Source organism: Hemiscyllium ocellatum, chromosome 41 (genome assembly GCF_020745735.1).
Source record: "Hemiscyllium ocellatum isolate sHemOce1 chromosome 41, sHemOce1.pat.X.cur, whole genome shotgun sequence".
Taxonomy (NCBI): domain Eukaryota; kingdom Metazoa; phylum Chordata; class Chondrichthyes; order Orectolobiformes; family Hemiscylliidae; genus Hemiscyllium; species Hemiscyllium ocellatum.
Genome location: NC_083441.1, coordinates 387,876 through 407,496, shown reverse-complemented (window position 1 = coordinate 407,496; position 19,621 = coordinate 387,876). Strand labels below are relative to the sequence as shown.

General features: G+C 49.4%; 1 long non-coding RNA gene across 4 annotated transcripts in view; it reads right to left on the bottom strand.

The window, feature by feature from the left end:
• LOC132834632 (uncharacterized) overlaps nucleotides 1-19,621 on the bottom strand; it is a 44,523-nt gene that overhangs the window by 15,305 nt on the left and 9,597 nt on the right. For 2 of the 4 annotated variants that reach the window (XR_009647237.1, XR_009647236.1), the window contains exon 3: nucleotides 9,646-9,736. The exons of 1 other annotated variant lie outside the window; for it this stretch is intronic. This is a non-coding gene — a long non-coding RNA (uncharacterized LOC132834632). Of the gene's footprint in view, nucleotides 1-9,645; nucleotides 9,737-12,827; nucleotides 13,057-19,621 lie in introns of all 4 variants that reach the window. One more of the 4 variants, XR_009647235.1, reaches the window with a different exon arrangement.

The window sequence follows — 19,621 nt, the reverse complement described above, 5'->3', positions numbered from 1 at the left end:
TCACCAGGCAACATCCTGGTAAATCCCCTTTGCATCTTTTCCAATGCTTTCACATCCTTCCTATAATGCGGTAACCAGAACTGTGCACAATATTCCACACCAGAGTTTTGTACAGCTTCAACATGACCTCTTGGCTTCGAGACTCAATCCCTCTCCCAATAAAAGTGAACAGACCGGGCGCCGCCTTGATAACTGTATCAGTCTGGCTGGTGATCCATCGAGATCAATCAGAGATCTATGCACATGGACACTAAGATTCCCCGGCTCATGCACGTTACCACGAATCTTATCTTTAGCCCAGTCTATTCCTGTTACTCCTTTGAAAGTGAATCACCTCACACTTTTCCGCATTAAACTCCATTTGCAAACGCACAGTCAAGCTCTGCAGCTTACCCATGTCCCTCTGTAACCTGCAGCATCCTTCTGCATTGTCCACAACTCCATCGACCTTTGTGCCATCCATCAATTCACTAACCCATCCTTCTACGCCCTCAAACAGGTCGTTTCTAAAAATAACTAACAGTAAGTGGCCCCAAAAGAGAGCCTTGCGATACACCACTCCTGCATGAACATTTCCCATCAACTAACACCCTGTGTCTTATTTCAGCCAGACAACCTCTGATCTAAATCACGAAATCACCTTCAATCCCACGCGTCCGTATTTTGTGCAATAGTCTACCGTGGGGAACCGTATCAAACACTTCGCTGAAATCTATATGCACCCCATATCAACCAGTTTACTCCCATCCACCGGTATGGTCACCTTCTCAAAGAATTCAATAAGGTTTGTGGGGCACGAACGGGCCCACACAAAACCGTGTTGACTATTCCGAATCACCTTTCGAGATGATTATAAATCCCACATCCGAAACTCCTTCCCAACGCTTTACCCACAACCGAAGTCAGGCTCACAGGTCCATCATTGTCATAGTTATCGCTATACCCCTTCGTGAACATTTGTGATCCTCCAGCCTTCTGGTACTATTCCTGTAGACAATGGCGGCATAAAGATTAAAGCCAAAGCATCTGCAGTCTCCTCCCTGGCTTCCCAGCGAATTCTAGGATGACTCCCATCCGGCACAGATGGCTTATCCATTTCCACACTTTCCAGAATTGCTCACACCTCCTCCTTTAAACCACAATCCCGTCTACCGAACAGCCTAGATCTCCGTATTCTCCTCGACAAAATTGTCTTTTTTACCTGTGTGAATACTGACAAAAGATCCATTTAGCCCCTCTCTTATCTCTTTGGACTCTATGCACGACATCCCACTACTGTCCTTGATGGGGCCTACTCTTACACTCGTCATTCTGTCATTGCTACATGCTGATAGAAAGCGTTAGGCTTTTCCTTGATCCTACCTGCCAAAGATTTCTCATGCCCTCTTCTGGTTTTTCTTAGCTCTTTTTTTTCAGTATTCCCTGGCGAACTTGGAACACTCAAGTGCTCTAACTGATTTTCCACGTCTCATCTTTACATAAGTGTTCCCTCTTCCTCTTGAAATACGATTATGTTCTTTCATAAATCACAGTTCCCTCGCTCAATAACTTCCTCCCTGCCTGGCAGGTACATACTTATCAAGGCCACGCAGAATCTGTTCCTTGAACTAGCTCCACATTTCAGTTGTGCCCATACCCTGCAGTTTCCTTCCCCGTCGTATGCATCCTAAATCTTACCTATTTGCAACATATTTCCACTATAACTGTTTGTGGGCGGCACGGTGGCACAGTGGTTAGCACTGTTGCCTCACAGCGCCAGAGACCCGCCTCAGGTGACTGACTGTGCGGAGTTTGCACGTTCTCCCCGTGTCTGCGTGGGTTTCCTCCGGGTGCTCCGGTTTCCTCCCACAGTCACAAAGATGTGCAGGTCAGGTGAATTGGCCATGCTAAATTGCCCGTAGTGTTAGGTAAGGGGCATGGGTATGGGTGGGTTGCGCTTCGGCGGGTCGGTGTGGACTTGTTGGGCCGAAGGGCCTGTTTCCACACTGTAAGTAATCTAATCATTGATACACGGACAGTGGGGACAGTCTGCTTTCTCCCTGGAATCGTTGACACTCACAGAGTGCCTTCTCCCCTGGGTCAATGATACACACTCGATAGGCTCTCTCAATGGGGTCAGTGATACTCACACAATGACGCCAGTCTGCTCTCCCCTGCATCAGTGATACACACAGTTCAGTCCGCCCGCTTTCTTCCCAAGGTTAGCGACATCTACACATGGCAGTCAGTGTGCTGTCTCCTCTGCGTCAACGATAAACATGCAATTGATTCAGCCTGTTCTCTCCTGCTGTCGCACACAGTGGGTTCACCCTACTGTCTGCCTGGGATACACACCCAGTGGCCTCATTTTGCTCTCTCCTAGGGCGTCAATGATAAACACACAGTGGGGTCACTCTACTCTCTGTCTGGGGACAGCTAAGTACAAACACTCGGGTCAGTCTGCTCTCGAAAGGGGACAGTTGCACACACCAATTAGTTTCAGTCTGTTCTCTTCTCGGGGGTCATACATACACAGTGGGATCAGTCCGCTCTATCCCTGGATCAGAGGTACATAAATATCACAACGGGGTCATTGTGCTCTGTCTCCGAAGTCAGTGATATACACACAGAGGGGTGAGACTGCTCTCTCTCCCTGGGATCAGTGGTTGGGTAAGTCTGGTTTCTGCACTTAGTCAAAATACACACACACATGCCTTCAGACTGCCCTCTCCCCGAGGTTACTAACTAACACACACACACACACGGGATTCAATCTGTTCCCTGGGGTCCGAGATCCAGACTTAAGGTCACCAGTCTGGTCTCACCACCGGGTCAGTAATGCACACACACATAGAGGGGTCAGTCTGCTATCTCCGCGTGGACCATGATGTGCACACATTGGGGTAAGTCTACACTCGCCCCAAGGTCAGTGATCCACACACAGAAGGGTCAGTCCGCGCTCTCCAACAGGATCAGCGACACACACGCAGTGGTGTCAGTCAGCTCTGCCCTCCCACGGTTAGCGACGCACACGCAGTTTGGGGTCAGTGACATACGAACAGTGGGGTCAATCTGCTCTCTGCTTGGGACCAGTGGAAAAACACACAGTGGGAACAGTCTACTGTCTGTCCGGGTACAGTGATGTCCAAACACTCGAGTCCGGGGACTTCTCATCAGGGGACAAAGTAGCATCAGTCTGCTCTCTTCCCAGAGTCTGTGATAAACACACAACGTGGTCAGTTCGCCATATCCCTGGGGTCAATGAACCAACATTCAGTGGAGTCATTCCACTCTCTCCCCGGGGTCAATGCTGCATAATTATTGGGGTAAATGTGCTTTAGCCCTGAGTCAGTGATATGCAGACAGAGGGGTGAGATTGCTCTCTCCCGGAGATCAGTGATACATTCACAGTTGGGTCAGTCTGCTCACTCCCCTGGTCAAGATCCACACACAGTGCCTTCTCACTGTTCTCTCCCCGGAGTTAGTGACGCACAGACTGTGGTTTCAGTCTATTTCACCCCGAGGTCAGAGATCAGTCTGCTCTCTCCACACAGTGTCTGTAATCCACACACACACTGCGCTTAGTCTGCACTTGCCCCAGGGTCAGTGATACATGCACAGAGGGATCAGCTCACTCACCCCATGAGATCTGTGACACACACACACACAAACACAATGGGGTCCATGAGCTCTCTCTCTCCCCGGGGGGGGAGAGCACCATGTGGGGTCAATCTGCCCTCTCGCTGGTGTCAGGCACACTCACTAAGTGGGGTCTGTCTGCTGTCTCCCAGGAGTCAAAGTATGCACACATATATAAGGTTCAGTCTGCTATCTCCGCAGTTCAGTGATACTTGCCAGAGACAGTCACATTGCCAACAAAGGCGTCAGTCTGCTGTCTCCCCCAAAGTCGACAGGTTGGGTCAGTATGATCTGTCTTCAGAGCCAGTGATGTCCACACAGTGCGTTATGTATGCATGTTTCGCAGAGAGAGTGATGCATCCACAGATGGGTCAGTCTGTTATGTCGATGGAGTCAGTGATATGTACCTAGTGGGCTCAGTCTGGTCCCTGTCTCCCTGTCTAAGTTTAGTGACATGCACAGTGGGGTCAGCCTGCTCTCTCCCCAGAGTCTGTGATGCACACAACTGTGGAGTTAGTGTTTTCACTAACCGGGATCAAGGCAAATGCACCCAGAGGGGTCAGTCTCCTCTTTCCAGGTTCACGGATACCAAAACCAGCCGGGTCAGTCTGCTCTGTCGCTGGAGTCACTGACACATGCACAAGGGAGTCAGTCTCCCATGAGGCAGTGAGAAAAATACAGTGCGGTCAGGATGCTCTCTCCTCAGGGTGAGTGACGCACCCACATGGTGCATGGCTGCTCTCGCCTCCAAGCTGGTGATGGATTCACAGTGATGCCAGGGAGACTGATAGACGCACAGTCCGGTCAGTCAGCTGTCTCCCCAGGCTCGGGGATGCACGTACGGTGTGCTGCTGCCCTAGGCGAGTGGTATACAGACAAAATGGATCAGTTCTCTCCCTCCCTGGGGTGAAAGTACATGTCTCGTGATAACAGTCAGCAAGATGTCTAAGGTCAGTAATACTCGCAAAACGTGTGAATAGATTTGCACAGCCCTAAACAGATTTGATGTACGAGAGATCCCAGCAGGTTTAAACAGACCTGGTCGACCACCCGATGAAGGGCCAGTGCACCGGAAAGCTAGTGCTTCCAAATAAACCTGTTGGTCTACAACCTGGTGTTGTGTGATTTTTTTTTAACTTTATCCGCCTGCGTGAGTAAGAGTTACCTCGGGAGAGTCATAGAGATGTACAGCACGGAAACAGATCTTTCGGTCCAACCCGTCCATGCCGACCAGATATCCCAACCCAATCTAGTTCCACCTGCCAGCACCTGGTCCATATCCCTCCAAACCCTTCCTATTCATATACTCATCCAGATACCTTTTAAGTGTTGTAATTGTACCAGCCTCTACCACTTCCTCTGGCAGCTCATTCCATACACGTACCACCCTCTGTGTGAAATCGTTGCCACTTAGGTCTCTTTTATATCTTTCCCCTCTCAACCTAAACGTGTGCCCTCTAGTTCCGGACTCCCCCACCACAAGGAAAAGACTGTGTCTGTTTATCATATCCATACCCCACATGATTTTTAACCTTTATAAGGTCACCCCTCAGCCTCCGACGCTCCAGGGAAAACAGCCCCATCCCCTTCAGCCTCTCCCTGTAGCTCAAATCCTCCAACCCTGGCAACATCCTTGTAAATCTTTTCTGAACCCTTTCAAGTTTCACAACATCTTTCTGATAGAATTGCACGCAGTGTTCCAACAGTGGCCTAACCAGCTTCCTGTACAGCCGCAACGTGACCTCCCAACTCCTGTACTCAATACTGCGACCAATGAAAGAAAGCATACCAAACGCCTTCTTCACTATCCGATCTACCTGCGACTCCACTTTCAAGGAGCTATGAACCTGCACTCCAAGGTCTCTTTGTCCAGCAACACTCCCTATGACCTTACCATTAAGTGTAGAAGTCCTGCTAAGATTTGCTTTCCCAAAATCCAACACCTCACATTTATCTGAATTAAACTTCATTTTCAACTACACCTCCAACTTTGGTGTCATCAGCAAACTTATTAACTGTACCTCTTATGTTCACATCCAAATTCACTTATGTAAATGACAAAAAAGTACAGGACCCAGCACCAATTCTTGTGGCACTCCACTGGTCACAGGCCACCAGTCTGAAAAACAACCCTCCAGCACCACCCTCTGTCTTCTCCCTTTGAGTCAGGTCTGTATCCAAATGGCTAATTCTCCCTGTATTCCGTGAGATCTAACCTTGCTAACCAGTCTCCCATGGGCAAGCTTGTCGAACGCCTTACTGAAGTCCATATAGGTCATATCAACCACTCTGCCCTCATCAATCCTCTTTGTTACTTCTTCAAAAAACTCAATCGAGTTTGTGAGACATGACTCCCGCGCACAAAGCCATGGTGACTATCTCTAATTAGCCCCTGCCTTTCCAAATACATGTACATTCTGTCCCTCAGGATTCCCTCCAACAACTTGCCCACCATTGAGGTCAGGCTCACTGGTCTCTAATTCCCTGGCTTGTCTTTACCGCCCTTCTTAAACAGTGGCACCGCGTTTGCAAACCTCCAGTCTTCCAGCACCTCACCTGTGACTATCGATGATACAAATATCTCAGCAAGAGGCCCAGCAATCACTTCTCTCGCTTCCCACAGAGTTCACGGGTACACCTGATCAGGTTCTGGGGATTTATCCAACATTATGTGTTTCAAGACATCCAGCACTTCCTCCTCTGTAATCTGGACATTTTGCAAGATGTCACCATCTATTTCCTACATTCTGTATTTTCCATGTCCTTTTCCACAGTAGATACTGATGCAAAATACTCGTTTAATATCTCCCCCATTTTCTGCAGCTCCACACCAATGCCGCCTTGCGGATCTTTGTGGGGCCCTATTCTCTCCCTCGTTAACTTTTTGTCCTTAATGTATTTGTAAAATCTCTTTGGATTCTCCTTACTTCTATTTACCAAGAACAGGAGAGAAGATAAAGAAGGTAATATGGGAGATACGAGAGCTAGTCAGTCTGTAATATGGAAGGTAGAGCATGACAGTGCAGTCCAGGTACTTCACCCCTCAATGTTGTGCTCACCTGTGGAACCAATCTGAAGCCCATCAAAACTACACTATTCCTTTCGCATTTGTATGTCTATCCAGTGACTATTTAAATGTCCTTAAAGTTAGCAAGACTATTACTGTTGCAGGCAGAGCATTCCACACCCCTACTACTCTCTGAGTAAAGAAACTACCTCTCACATCTCTCAGCCCTCAATTTAAAGATATGTCCGTCGTGCTAACCAACGCCCTCTGAGGAGAAAAGGCTCTCACTGTCCACCCTCTGCTGAATGATATGTCCTCATTAAGCCAGCTCCGAATCTTCTTCTCTGACGAAAACAGCCTCAAGTCCCGCTCATAAGACCTTTCCTCCATACCAGACAACATCCTTGTCAATCTCATCGGAACCCTTTACAAAGCTCGCGTATTCTTCCTGTCGTGCTGTGATCAGGACTGTACGCAATTCTCCAACTGGGCTGCACCAGAGTTGTGTACAACTGCAGCGTGACGCCATGGTTCCAAAACGCAATTCCCCTACCAATAAAAGCTATCAATCCTTAATTTAACAACCCGATCGACCTGGGTGACTACTTTCAGAGATCTGCCCACGTGGACACCGAGATAGCTCTGCTCATCCACACGAACAAGATTCTTGCCATTACCTCGGCCCTCTGCATTCCTGTTACTCCTTCCAAAAGGGATCACCTCACACTTTTCTGCATTAAACTCCATTTGCCACCTGTCAGCACAGCCCTACAGCTTACCTCTGTCCCTCTGTAACCGGCAACATTCTTCAGCTCTATCCTCAACTTCACCAGAAGTCGTGTCATCCATAAATTTCTTAGGTAAAAACAATGACTGCAGATGCGGCCTGAACTGCTGTGCTTTTCCAGCACCTCTAATCCATAAATTTCCTAACCCATCCTTCTATGCCCTCATCCAGATCATTTTAATAAGTGACAAACAATTGTTGATCCAAAGCCAATCCTTGTGATACACCACTAGCAACTGAACTGCAGGATGAATATTTCCTATCAGCTACCACCCATCGTCTTCTTTCAGCTAGCCAATTTCTGATCCAAACCACTAAATCACTCTCAATTGCAAGCCTCTGTAGTTTGTGCAATAGCCTCCAGTAATTAACTTTTAAAAAAAAGCTTTACTGAAATCCACATACACCACATCAACCACGTTACCCACATCCACCTGTCTGTTCACCTTCTCAAAGTTTTGTGAGGCACGACCTACCCTTCACAAAATCATGTTGACTATCCCTAACCAACTTATTCCGTTCCAGATCATTATAAATCCTTTCTCTTATAAACTTTTCCAACACTTGACCCACAACTGAAGTAAGGCTCACAGATCTATCATTTCCAGGGTTGTATCTACTCCTCTGCTTGAATAACGGAAAAATGTTTGCTGTCCTCCAGTCTTCCGACACTTGTCCTGTCAACAGTGACGACATAAAGATCAAAGCCAAAGGCTTGGCTATCTCCTCCCTGGCTTCCCAGAGAATCCTAGGATAAATCCCATCCACCTATTACCTATTTTCATACTTTCCAGAATTGCCTCCTCCTGATTCACCTCAATCCCATCTAGACTATTAGCCTGTATCTTAGTAATCTCCGTGACCATATTGTACCTTTTCTAGTGTGAATACTGATGAAAAGTATTCATTTAGCGCTTTAGCTATCTCCTCTGACTCCACACACAAGTTCCCACTCCGATACCTGACTGACCCTAATCTTACTCCAGTCATCCTTTTATTTCTGATATACCAATAGAGAGCCATAGGGTTTTCCTTGATTCTATTCAACGACTTCTCATGTCCTCTCATAGCTCTTCGTAGCTCTTTCTTTAGGACTTTCTTGGCTATCTTGTAACCCTCAAGAGCCCTAAACCACCTCAGCTCACCCTAACATAAGCCTTCTTCTTCCTCTTGACAAGAGAGTCAACTTCCTTAGTAAACAACAGCTCCCGTGCTCGACAATGTCTTCCCTGCCTGACCGATACATACTTATCACGGACCTGCAGGAGCTGGTCCTGGAATAAACTCCACATTTCAATTGCGTCCAAAGGTTCCTTTCCCATCCTATGCATTCTAATTCTTGCCTAATCGCATGACGATTGCCTTCCCCCAACCCCTCAGCTATAACTCTAGCCCTGCGGTATATACCTATCCCATTCCATCACTAAAGTAAACATAACCGAATTGTGGTCTCCAAATCTAACCCCTGGCCCGGTTCACTACCCAGTACCAAATCTAATGTTACCTCGCCCTTTGTTGGTCTACCTACATACTGTGTCAGGAAACCCTCCTGCACACACTGGACAAAAAACTCACCCATCTAAAGTACGTGAGGGGTTGCTCCCCCTTCCCCTCAAGGATACCAGAAACACAATAAGAGACATCGCGAAGCCTGGCACGTGGGAGGCAACACACCAACCATGAGGATTTCTCATTCCCGGAGGAACTCCTATCTGCCCCCCCTAACTATGGAGTCCCAATGACGAATGCTCGGCTCCTCTTCCACCTTCCCTTCGGAGAAACCGGAACAGAATCTGTGCCAGAGACCTGGACATCATGGTTTACCCCTGATAAGACCCCCGCACCACCCCACTCCCGCCCAATCGCTGTGGGCCAAGAAGAGAGTGGGATATCATTGTAGACAGAGCAAAGAGTCAAGATGGGAAATAGTGGGACAGTTGCAAAACAGCACATGAGAAGAGAAGGAGAGAACTGGAGAACAACTGAGAGTAAAGAATGAGGAGATTTCAGCTCGGCAAATGATGCAGGGTAATGGGAATTGTATTTCGCATGGGTATTGATACAGGGCTATGGTGTGAGAGTGGGGCATTGGGATAATTTTGGGAATGATGCAGGGACAGGACGGGCAATGGGATTGGCTTGGAGATTGACACAGGGATGAGGTTTCTCCGTGACAACGGACCTCGACTCTGAACTCCATCAAAGTGGTGGCAACGGTCAGTAAAACACCCACCAGCAGCAGGCCTTCAGAATCGCACTGCACCCTGGTCCTCACGAGGCTCAGGTGGGAAACTTTGCGTTGCTTCAGTATCCTGCCTGCTTCCCTGTGAGGGAGAGAGAGGGAGAGCCTCAGACACAAACACTGGCACTCTCAGAAGGAGGTGTGAGGGGAACACAGACAGATAGACCGACACAGAGACAGAAGAGTGAGAGAGATTCTCGATACACAGAGTCAGAGCACGTGTGTGAGGGTGAGAGACAGACAGAGCATGAGAGCGAGAGCATGCATACCAGACTTTATAAAAGATCTTAAAGGAAGGGAACCCTTAGGAAGCAGCGATCATAATATGGTAGAGTTCAGTCTGCAGTTTGAAAGAGAGAAGGCAAAATCGGATGTAATGGTGTTACAGTTAAATCAAGGTAATTATGAGGGCATGAGAGAGGAACTGACAAAAATAGACTGGAAGCAGAGCCTAGCGGGGAAGACAGTAGAGCAAAAATGGCAGGAGGTTGTGGGTATAATTGAGGACACTGTACAGAGGTTCATCCCCAAGAAAAGAAAGATTATCCGGGGAGGTATTAGACAGCCCTGGCTGACAAAGGAAGTCAAGAAATGTATTAAAGAAAGAAGAGAGATCCTATAAAGTGGTCAAGGGCAGTGGGAAATCAGATGATTGGGAAGGTTACAAAAACAAACAGAGGATAACAAAGAGAGAAATAAGGAAGGAGAGGATCAAATATGAAGGGAGGCTAGCCAGTAATATTAGAAATGATTGTAAAAGTTTCTTTCAATACAAAAGAAAAAACGACAGGCAAAAGTAGACATTGGGCCACCTCAAACTGATGCTGGAAGCCGAGTGATGGGAGATAAGGAAATAGCAGGAGAACTTAACAAGTACTTTGCGTCAGTCTTCATAATGGAAGACATGAGTAATATCCCAACAATTAAAGGGAGTCAGGGGGCTGAGTTGAGTATGGTTGCCATTACAAAAGTCAAAGTGCTAGAAAAGCTAAAAGGTCTTAAAATTGATAAATCTCCTGGCCCTGATGGGATACATCCTCAAGTTCTGAGAGAGGTGGCTGAGGAAATAGCCGAGGCATTGGTTGAGATCTCTTAAAAGTCACTGGAGTCAGGGAAAGTCCCAGATGATTGGAAGATCGCTGTTGTAACCCCCTTGTTCAAGAAAGGATCAAGACAAAAGATGGAAAATTATAGGCCAATTAGCCTAACCTCAGTTGTTGGTAAAATTCTGGAATCCATCATTAAGGGTGAGGTTTCTAAATTCTTGGGACAGCAGAGTCTGATTAGAACAAGTCAACATGTATTTAGTAAGGGGAGGTCATGCCTGACAAACCTGTTGGAATTCTTTGAAGAGGTGACCAGTAGGTTAGACCAGGGAAACCCAGTGGATGTGGTCTATCTAGACTTCCAAAAGGCCTTTGATAAGGTGCCACACGGGAGGCTGCTGAGCAAGGTGAGGGCCCATGGTGTTCGAGGTGAGCTACTGGTATGGTTTGAGGATTGGCTGTCTGACAGAAGGCAGAGAGTTGGGATAAAAGGTTCTTTTTCGGAATGGCAGCCGGTGACAAGCTGTGTCCCGCAGAGTTCAGTGCTGGGGCCACAGCTGTTCACATTATATATTAATGATCTGGATGAGGGGACTGGGGCATTCTAGCGAAGTTTGCCAATGATACTAAGTTAGGGGGACAGGCAGGTAGTACTGAGGAAGTGGGGAGGCTACAGAAGGATCTAGACAGTTTGGGAGAATGGTCCAGGAAATGGCTGATGGAATTCAACGTGAGCAAATGCGAGGTCTTGCACTTTGGAAAAAAGAATAAAAGCATAGACTACTTTCTAAACGGTGAGAAAATTCGTCAAGCCAAAGTACAAGGGGATCTGGGAGTGCTAGTCGAGGATTCTCTGAAGGCAAACATGCAGGTTGAGTCCATGATTAAGAAAGCGAATGCAATGTTGTCATTTATCTGAAGAGGGTTGGAATATAAAAACACCATTGTGCTACTGAGACTTTATAAAGCTCTGGTTAGGCCCCATTTGGAGTACTGTGTCCAGTTTTGGTCCCCACACCTCAGGAAGGACATACTGGCACTGGAACGTGTCCAGCGGAGATTCACACGGATGATCCCTGGAATGGTTGGTCTAGCATACGAGGAACGGCTGAGGATCCTGGGATTGCATTCATTGGAGTTTAGAAGATTAAGGGGAGATTTAATATAAACATACAAGATAATACACGGCTTGGAAAGGGTGGACGCTAGGAAATTGTTTCCGTTAGGCGAGGAGGTAGGACCCGTGGACACAGCCTTAGAATTAGAGGGAGTCAATTCAGAACAGAAATGCGGAGCCATTTCTTCAGCCAGAGAGTGGTGGGCCTGTGGAATTCATTGGCGCAGAGTGCAGTGGAGGCCGGGACGCTGAATGTCTTCAAGGCAGAGATTGATAAATCCTTGATGTCACAAGGAATTAAGGGCTACGGGGAGAATGCTGGGAAGTGGAGTTGAAATATCTATGAGCCATGATTGAATGGCGGAATGGACTCGATGGGCCGAATGGCCTTACCTACACTCCTCTGTCTTATGGTCTTCTGCGAGTGGGTGAATGCACGTGTGCGAGAGAGAGACAGAGACAGTGACAGCCTGAGTCAGGGACAGAGGGGAAACTGAACAGGAGTGAGTACACAGCAAAAGGGGAGCACTGCCTTCTAGCGACACCAACTCAGCTTGTCTATCAGGAAGGTGGGCTGAGCGAGAGAGGATGGAGAAGGCTGGGGCTGTGAAGGGAGCCAGATACTGAGAGAGTGCAGCGGGAGGCCCAGTGAAAGAGGAGTGTGCCTGACAGGTGAACCACATCCTTACAAAATGCTTTATGTGGGTTGGGGGAGGGGGGGAGATGGTCGGTGTTTTCTGGAGTCAACGGAGGGAGGAACAGAGAGAGAGAGATACACACACACAAAGCAAGGGGAGCAAATGTACACAGCAGGTTCACTGGATGAGTAGATAGGGTGGGGAAGGGGTAGAGAATGGCAGGGGTGTCAATGGACAGGGGGTGAGGAGAGGAGGAGATAGGAAATGGCAGGCTGTGTTAATGGAGGGAACTGGGAAGGCGATGGGGAACAGGAGGGCTGTGTCAACATGTGCGGGGACAGGAGCTGGGGAACAGGCCCGTCACCTTCCTACCTTTGCGGGTTTCCTCTCACAAACCGGACGCGCACTGTGACCTTCATTTGTGTAGCTGCGGGTGGCAGGGAGGATACAGCAAGGTGCAGACAGACCCCAGGGCAAACGCTAGCTCCGGCTGTGGCTGATCGATGGGGATGACGGAGCAGATCTCGACAGCGAAGGCCCTCTGACAACAGCCTCGCGAGCGGTGGCCATGGCGACTGGCCAGCCTGGCCGAGAGAAGACCCTACATGGGGAAGGGAGGGACGGATGAGCACCACGTATGGAGTCAGCTATTACGAGGGGGCACAGCTTTAAATTAAGGGGTGGTAGGTATAGGACAGACGTTCGGGGTAGATTCCTTACTCAGCGAGTCGTGAGTTCATGGAATGCCCTGCCAGTAGCAGTGGTGGACTCTCCCTCTTTATGGGCATTTAAACGGGCATTGGATAGGCATATGGAGGGTAGTGGGCTAGTGTCGGTTAGGTGGGCTTGGATTGGCGCAACATCGCGGGCCGAAGGGCCTGTACTGCGCTGTATTTTTCTATGTTCTATGTTCTAAGACAAAAAAGAGAAGGGCTGAAGGGCAGGAAACTCTGCCAAGGGGCAGGAGGTGAAGGTAAACACCAGCAGAGGGTGGTGAGGCAGAAGGGGACTGAATGGGGATGCCAAGATTGAGAAGGGATGGGGCGTTGCAAGCTTTGAGGGAGACTGGACAGGTGGGGGTTGGAGGAGGGGCTAAGGGAAGAGAGGAGGGTGGGGGAGAAAGGGAGGGAGGGGGTTGGGCAGTTCTTGTAGGACAAAGTAAGAATCGATAGGGCAACGTAATTATCCATCCAGTCGACATGGGGAAGGCGAATACGTTGGTGCAGTCAGTGATCCTGCGACATTTGACTCAGGGCCGGCAGTCAATCAACTCAACCTCATGGTCACTGCTGACAGGGGGACACCAACAACAGGGTGAACCCCAACAATGACCGAGTGCCACGCGACCTCCATCAGATGGGCGAGTCGGCCGAGTGTTAGGTGGGGTTTAATTAAAAGATGGCGAGGTGCTATGTTTTCGTACGACAAACATAGGCAAGGCATGCTGGGTAAAGGGTAGGGTCGTACAATCCCTGCAGTGTGCAAACAGGCCCTTCGGCCCTACAAGTCCACACACCAAGCCTCCAAAGAGGAACCCGCCCAGAACCATTCCCCTGCCCTATTATCCTATATTTACCCCGACTATAGCACCTAACGTACACTTCCCAGGAGGCTGTGGGCAATTGAGCCCGGCCAATTCACCCTAAGCGGCACATCCGCGGACTGTGGGAGGAAAGAGGAAACCCTGGGAGAGTGTGCAAACTCCAGGCAGACAGTTCCTTCGAGGCTGGAATCGAACCCGGGTCCCTGGCGCTGCAAGGCAGCAGTGCTAACCCCTGAGCCACCGTGCCACCAGCTTTTAAGCTGACTGTACCTGGGATTCCCAGGCGGTCTCCCACCCAAGTAATGTTTCAGAAAAGATTTGCAAACATGGGGCTGCTGTTGGAGGGTTTGAGCTACAGAGGGAGGGGCTGAACAGGCTAAGGCGGTTTTCCCTGGAGCATTGGAGACTGAGGGGTGACCTTATAGAGGTTTATAAAATCAGATTTGGGCGGCACGGCGGCACAGTGGTTAGCACTGCTGCCTCACAAGCGCCAGAGACCCAGGTTCAATTCCCGCCTCAGGTGACTGTCTGTGTGGAGTTTGCACGTTCTCCCCGTGTCTGCGTGAGTTTCCTCCGGGTGCTCCGGTTTCCTCCCACAGTCCAAAGATGTGCGGGTCAGGTGAATTGGCCATGCTAAATTGCCCGTAGTGTTAAGTAAGGGGTAAATGTAGGGGTATGGGTGGGTTGCGCTTCGGCGGGTCGGTGTGGACTTGTTGGGCCGAAGGGCCTGTTTCCACACTGTAAGTAATCTAATCTAATCTAACTAGATTAGATTACTTACAGGCCTTTACCCCTTCACTTAACAATTTAGCATGGCCAATTCGCCTAACCTGCACATCTTTGGACTGTAGGAGGAAACCGGAGCACCCGGAGGAAACCCACGCAGACACGGGGAGAATGTGCAAACTCCACACAGTCAGTCGCCTGAGTCGGGAATTGAACCCGGGTCTCTGGCGCTGTGAGGCAGCAGTGCTAACCACTGTGTCACCCGTGAGGGGTGTGGATCGTATAAGTAGACAAAGTCTTTTCCCTGGGGTGGGGGTGTCCAGAACTAGAGAGGGCACAGTTTACAATGCGAGGGGAACAATATAAAGGGGTCCACCCCAGGTGCTTTCCCATTGGTCCGTTTCTACGACCATTATTGCGTCATGCCCAATCTGATTGGCCATCTCCGTTTCTCCATCAACGCCGCCCCCGCCTGCCTGATTGGTCTATTACCGCCACGACACCGTCGCAAGCTGTCCAAATCGTACATCTGGTTGGCCCGCTCCCGCGTCAGTCAACCATACTGACCCGCACCCTGCTTTGCTATTGGTCCCTGTATCCTTCCATCAGCGTTCCCCGCCCATCCCGTTCATTCAGTCGCCGGCTCTCATGTCAATCAGAAATGTGCACCGACTACCCGATGAATGGGCACCGCGGTGAAAGCTAGTGCTTCCAAATAAACCTGTCGGACTGTAACCTGGTGTTGTGGGGTTTTTGAACTTTGTCCGTTACAAAGTTACACCCAGCCCACGTTTCCAAATTGCCCAGCTACAGAGTCCATCGACAATGCTGCAACTGGACAAAACTCTGGTGCAGCCACATTTGGCGCATTGCATATACAGCTCTGGTCACCGCACTATGAGGAGGATGTGGAAGCTTTGGTAAAAGAGTTCAGAGCAGATTTACTGGGATGTTTCCTGATCTGGGGGGGGGGGGGGGGGGGGGGGGGGGGGGGGGGGGGGGGGGGGAACTCTCAGGAGGAAAGGCTGAGGGACTTGAGGCTGTTTTCTTAGGAAAGAAGAAGGTTAAGACGCGACTTAATTGAGACAAATAAGATAATCAGAGTGTTAGAGAGGGTGGACTATGACAGCCTTTTTTCCACAGATGGTGATGGCTGGCACTAGGGGATATAGCTTTAAATTTTGGGATGATAGATGTAGGACAGGGGTCAGAGGTCGTTTCTTTACTCAGAGTGGTAAGGGCGTGGATTCGATTACATACAGCATGGAAACTGCCTCTTCGGCCTAACAAGTCCACACCAACTCTCCGCAGAGTGACCCACCCAGATCCATTTCCCTCTGACTAATGCACCGAACCTCCACAGCCCTGAACACTACGGATATTTTAGCACAGCCAATTCACCTTTCCTGCACATCTTCGGACGGTGGGAAAAAAATTGGAGTATCCAGAGGAAGCCCACACAGACACGGGGAGAACGTGGAAACCCCATCCAGACAGTCGCCCGGGGCTGGAATCGAACCTGGGTCCCTGGTGCTGTTGAGGCAACAGTGCTAACCACTGAGCCACCGTGCAACCCTACGCTGTGGAGCATACTGCCTGCAACTGCGGTGGACTCGCCCACTTCAAGGGCATTTCAATGTTCAGTGGATAAACAAATGGATGAAAATGGAATTGGGTAAGTTAGATGGGCTTCAGATTGGTTCCTCAAATTGGCGCAACATCGAGGGCCGGAGGGCCTGTACTGCACCGTCATGTCCTGCGTTCGTCACCCTAACTCTTTTTCCGACTGGTTTTCACTACGGAGAAAGGAAGGACGGCAGACGCTGGAGATTAGTGTCAAGAGGTGTGGTGCTGGAAAAGCACAGCCAGTCAGGCAGCATCCAAGGAGTAGGAGAATCAATGTTTCGAGCATGGGCTCTCCACCAGGAATCCGGGGGGAGGGGGGGCAAGGGGGCTGAGAGGTAAATGGGAGGAAAGGGGGCAGCTGGGAATGGGATAGGCATATGAAGGTGGGGGTGTGGGGTGATGATGCTAGATCAGAGCGGAGGGTGGAGGAGATAGGTGGGGAAGAAAGATGGACACTAGGACAGTTCAAGAGAACGGTGCCGAGTTGGAGGGATGGGCCTGGGGTAACGTGGGGGGAGCAGAGGTGAGGAATCTGGTGAAACCAACATTGATCCCATCTGGTTGGAGGGTCCCAAGGCAGACGGTGAGGCTTTCTTCCTCCAGGCTTCAGTTGGCTCGAATCAGGCGGTGGAGGAGGCCCATGTGCCCATCGTGGTGTCCCGTCCATTTACGTTTCTCTGAAAGTCTGGATAGATCACCGCCCGTTGACCCAGCCACCTCAACCGTCACCACTGCTCCAAAGTGTTGCATTGGCCGGCCTGCACTATTCCCGTCTCCTTATCTTCATTCCGATCGGAAGAGGCACATTGGCTCTGGACAAGGAGTGGTGCACTCGGCTATTGGGCGATCCACCTGTGACTCGCCACCTTTGCACTCTCCCAGTGGTGATCCTGCCCGTCCGCCGGGGAGAATGCGGTGGATTGGCGCCAGAGTCACGGTCAACCACTCGCCCACCCTGCCCTGAGCTCATTTCATTGGACCTCCTGCTCACTGACCACTTCTGCCCGTGGCCAAATGTCTGGGCAGTCCCGTCTCAGTCACCACACCTCTTCACCTCATCACTAACTTGTTGTAATCTCACTCACTCAGACTTGAGCGATGCTAAAAATCACACAACACGAGGTTACGGTCGAACAGGTTCGTTTGGATGTACAAGCCGAAGGTTAGTGTGATTTTTAACTTTCAAAGTTTGTGCGAAGATTTGTAGCCCGGGTGCTCGTTGTTGTGGTTCTGTTCGCCCAGCTGGAAGTTTTTGTTGCAAACGTTTCGTCCCCTGGCTAGGAGACATCATCAGTGCTCTGGAGTCTCCTGCGACTCGCTTCTTTGATGTTTCTTCCGGTATTTATAGTGGTCTGTCCTCGCCGCTTCCGGGTGTCAGTTTCAGCTGCCCGCTGTAGTGGTTGGTATATGGGGTCCAGGTCGATGTGTTTGTTGATGGAGTTTGGGATGAATGCCATGCCTCTAAGAATTCCCTGGCTGTTCTCTGTCTGGTTTGCCCTATGATAGTAGTGTTTTCCCAGTCGAATTCATGTTGCTTGTTGTCTGAGTGTGTGGCTACTAGGGATAGCTGGTCGTGTCGTTTCGTGGCTAGTTGATGTTCATGTATGCGGATTGTTAGCTGTCTTCCTGTTTGTCCTATATAGTGTTTTGTGCAGTCCTTGCATGGTATTTTATAAACTACATTAGTTTTGCTCATGTTGGGTATTGGCTCCTTTGTTCTAGTAAGTTGTTGTCTGTGCATGGCTGTTGGTTTGTGTGCAAGGTGGTAGGTATAGGACAGATGTTAGGGGTAGATTCTTTACTCAGCGGGTTGTGAGTTCATGGAATGCCCTGCCAGTAGCAGTGGTGGACTCTCCCTCTTTATGGGCATTTAAGCGGGCATTGGATAAGCATATGGAGGTATTGGGCTAGTGTAGGTTAGGTAGGCTTCGGTCGGCGCAACATCGAGGGCCGAAGGGCCTGTACTGCGCTGTATTTTTCTACGTTCTATGTTAATTAATAAGATACTTCGTATGGGTGCCACAGTGTTTGGCACTGCTGCCTCACAGCACCAGAGACCCGGGTTCAACTCCCGCCTCAGGCGACTGACTGTGTGGAGTTTGCACGTTCTCCCCATGTCTGCGTGGGTTTCCTCCGGGTGCTCCGGTTTCCTCCCACAGTCACAAAGATGTGCGGGTTAGGTGAACTGGCCGTGCTAAATTGCTCGTAGTGTTAGGTGAAGGGATAAATGTAGGGGAATTGGTCTTGGTGGGTTGCGATTCGGAGGGTCGGTGTTGACTTGTTGGGCCGAAGGGCCTGTTTCCACACTGTAAATAATTTAATTTTGAGAGAGACCAGAATGGCACAGTATTCCAAAAGCGGCCTAACCAATGTCCTGCCCAGCCGCAACCTGACCTTCCAACTCCTGTAGTCAATGCTCTGTGCAGTAAAGGAAAACATACCAAATGACTTCTTCAGGGTCCTATCTACCAGAGAGTGCACTTTGAAAGGACTATGATCCAAATCTTGCATTCAACAGGACAATTTGCAAGAATAGCAATTTACTGGGAGACCAAGATTTATTCAGCAGGAGGGGCGGGTTCTTCAAAGCAGACATGGAGAGTCAGACAGTGCAGCACTTGAAGGAGCTTACTGACCCACCACCACACTTCAGGGGCGATTACAGGTAGGTACCCAATGCTGAGCTCACCAGGGACACCCCATTCCAACATTTTCAAACATCTCTCTTCTGACATACACTCTGCGTCAAAGAAAAACAACTTAATTCCACTATGCCCCACATGAATGTGTGTGTGTCATCTAGTCTCACTCTCCGCGGAGATTCCCACTAACTGACCCCTGGTCGCCTTTGTCCCCAGGGAACAAACATCTTGCAATATTTGCTGCGACAGTCCATATTTAAAAATAAATTCAAACTATCAGCAAAACGTTGAAAATGCATAACACCAAATTTCACAGAGTGAAACATAAACAAACACTACTGTGCACAGGAAACATTTAACAATGCAGCATCCCTAACTTAACACTATCATGAATAATTATCACACAACACCAGATTATTGTACAACAAGTTGATTTGAGCGAGAGAGAGCGCGAGAGGGGAGAGACAGACAGAGCGAGAGGGCATGAGAGAGTGCGCGCGCGAGAGGGGAGACAGAGAGTGGAAGAGGAGAGAGAGAAGGAGAGGAGACAGAAGAGAGAGAGAGAGGAGAGAGAGAGGAGAGAGAGAGGAGAGAGAGAGGAGAGAGAGAGGAGAGAGAGAGAGAGAGAT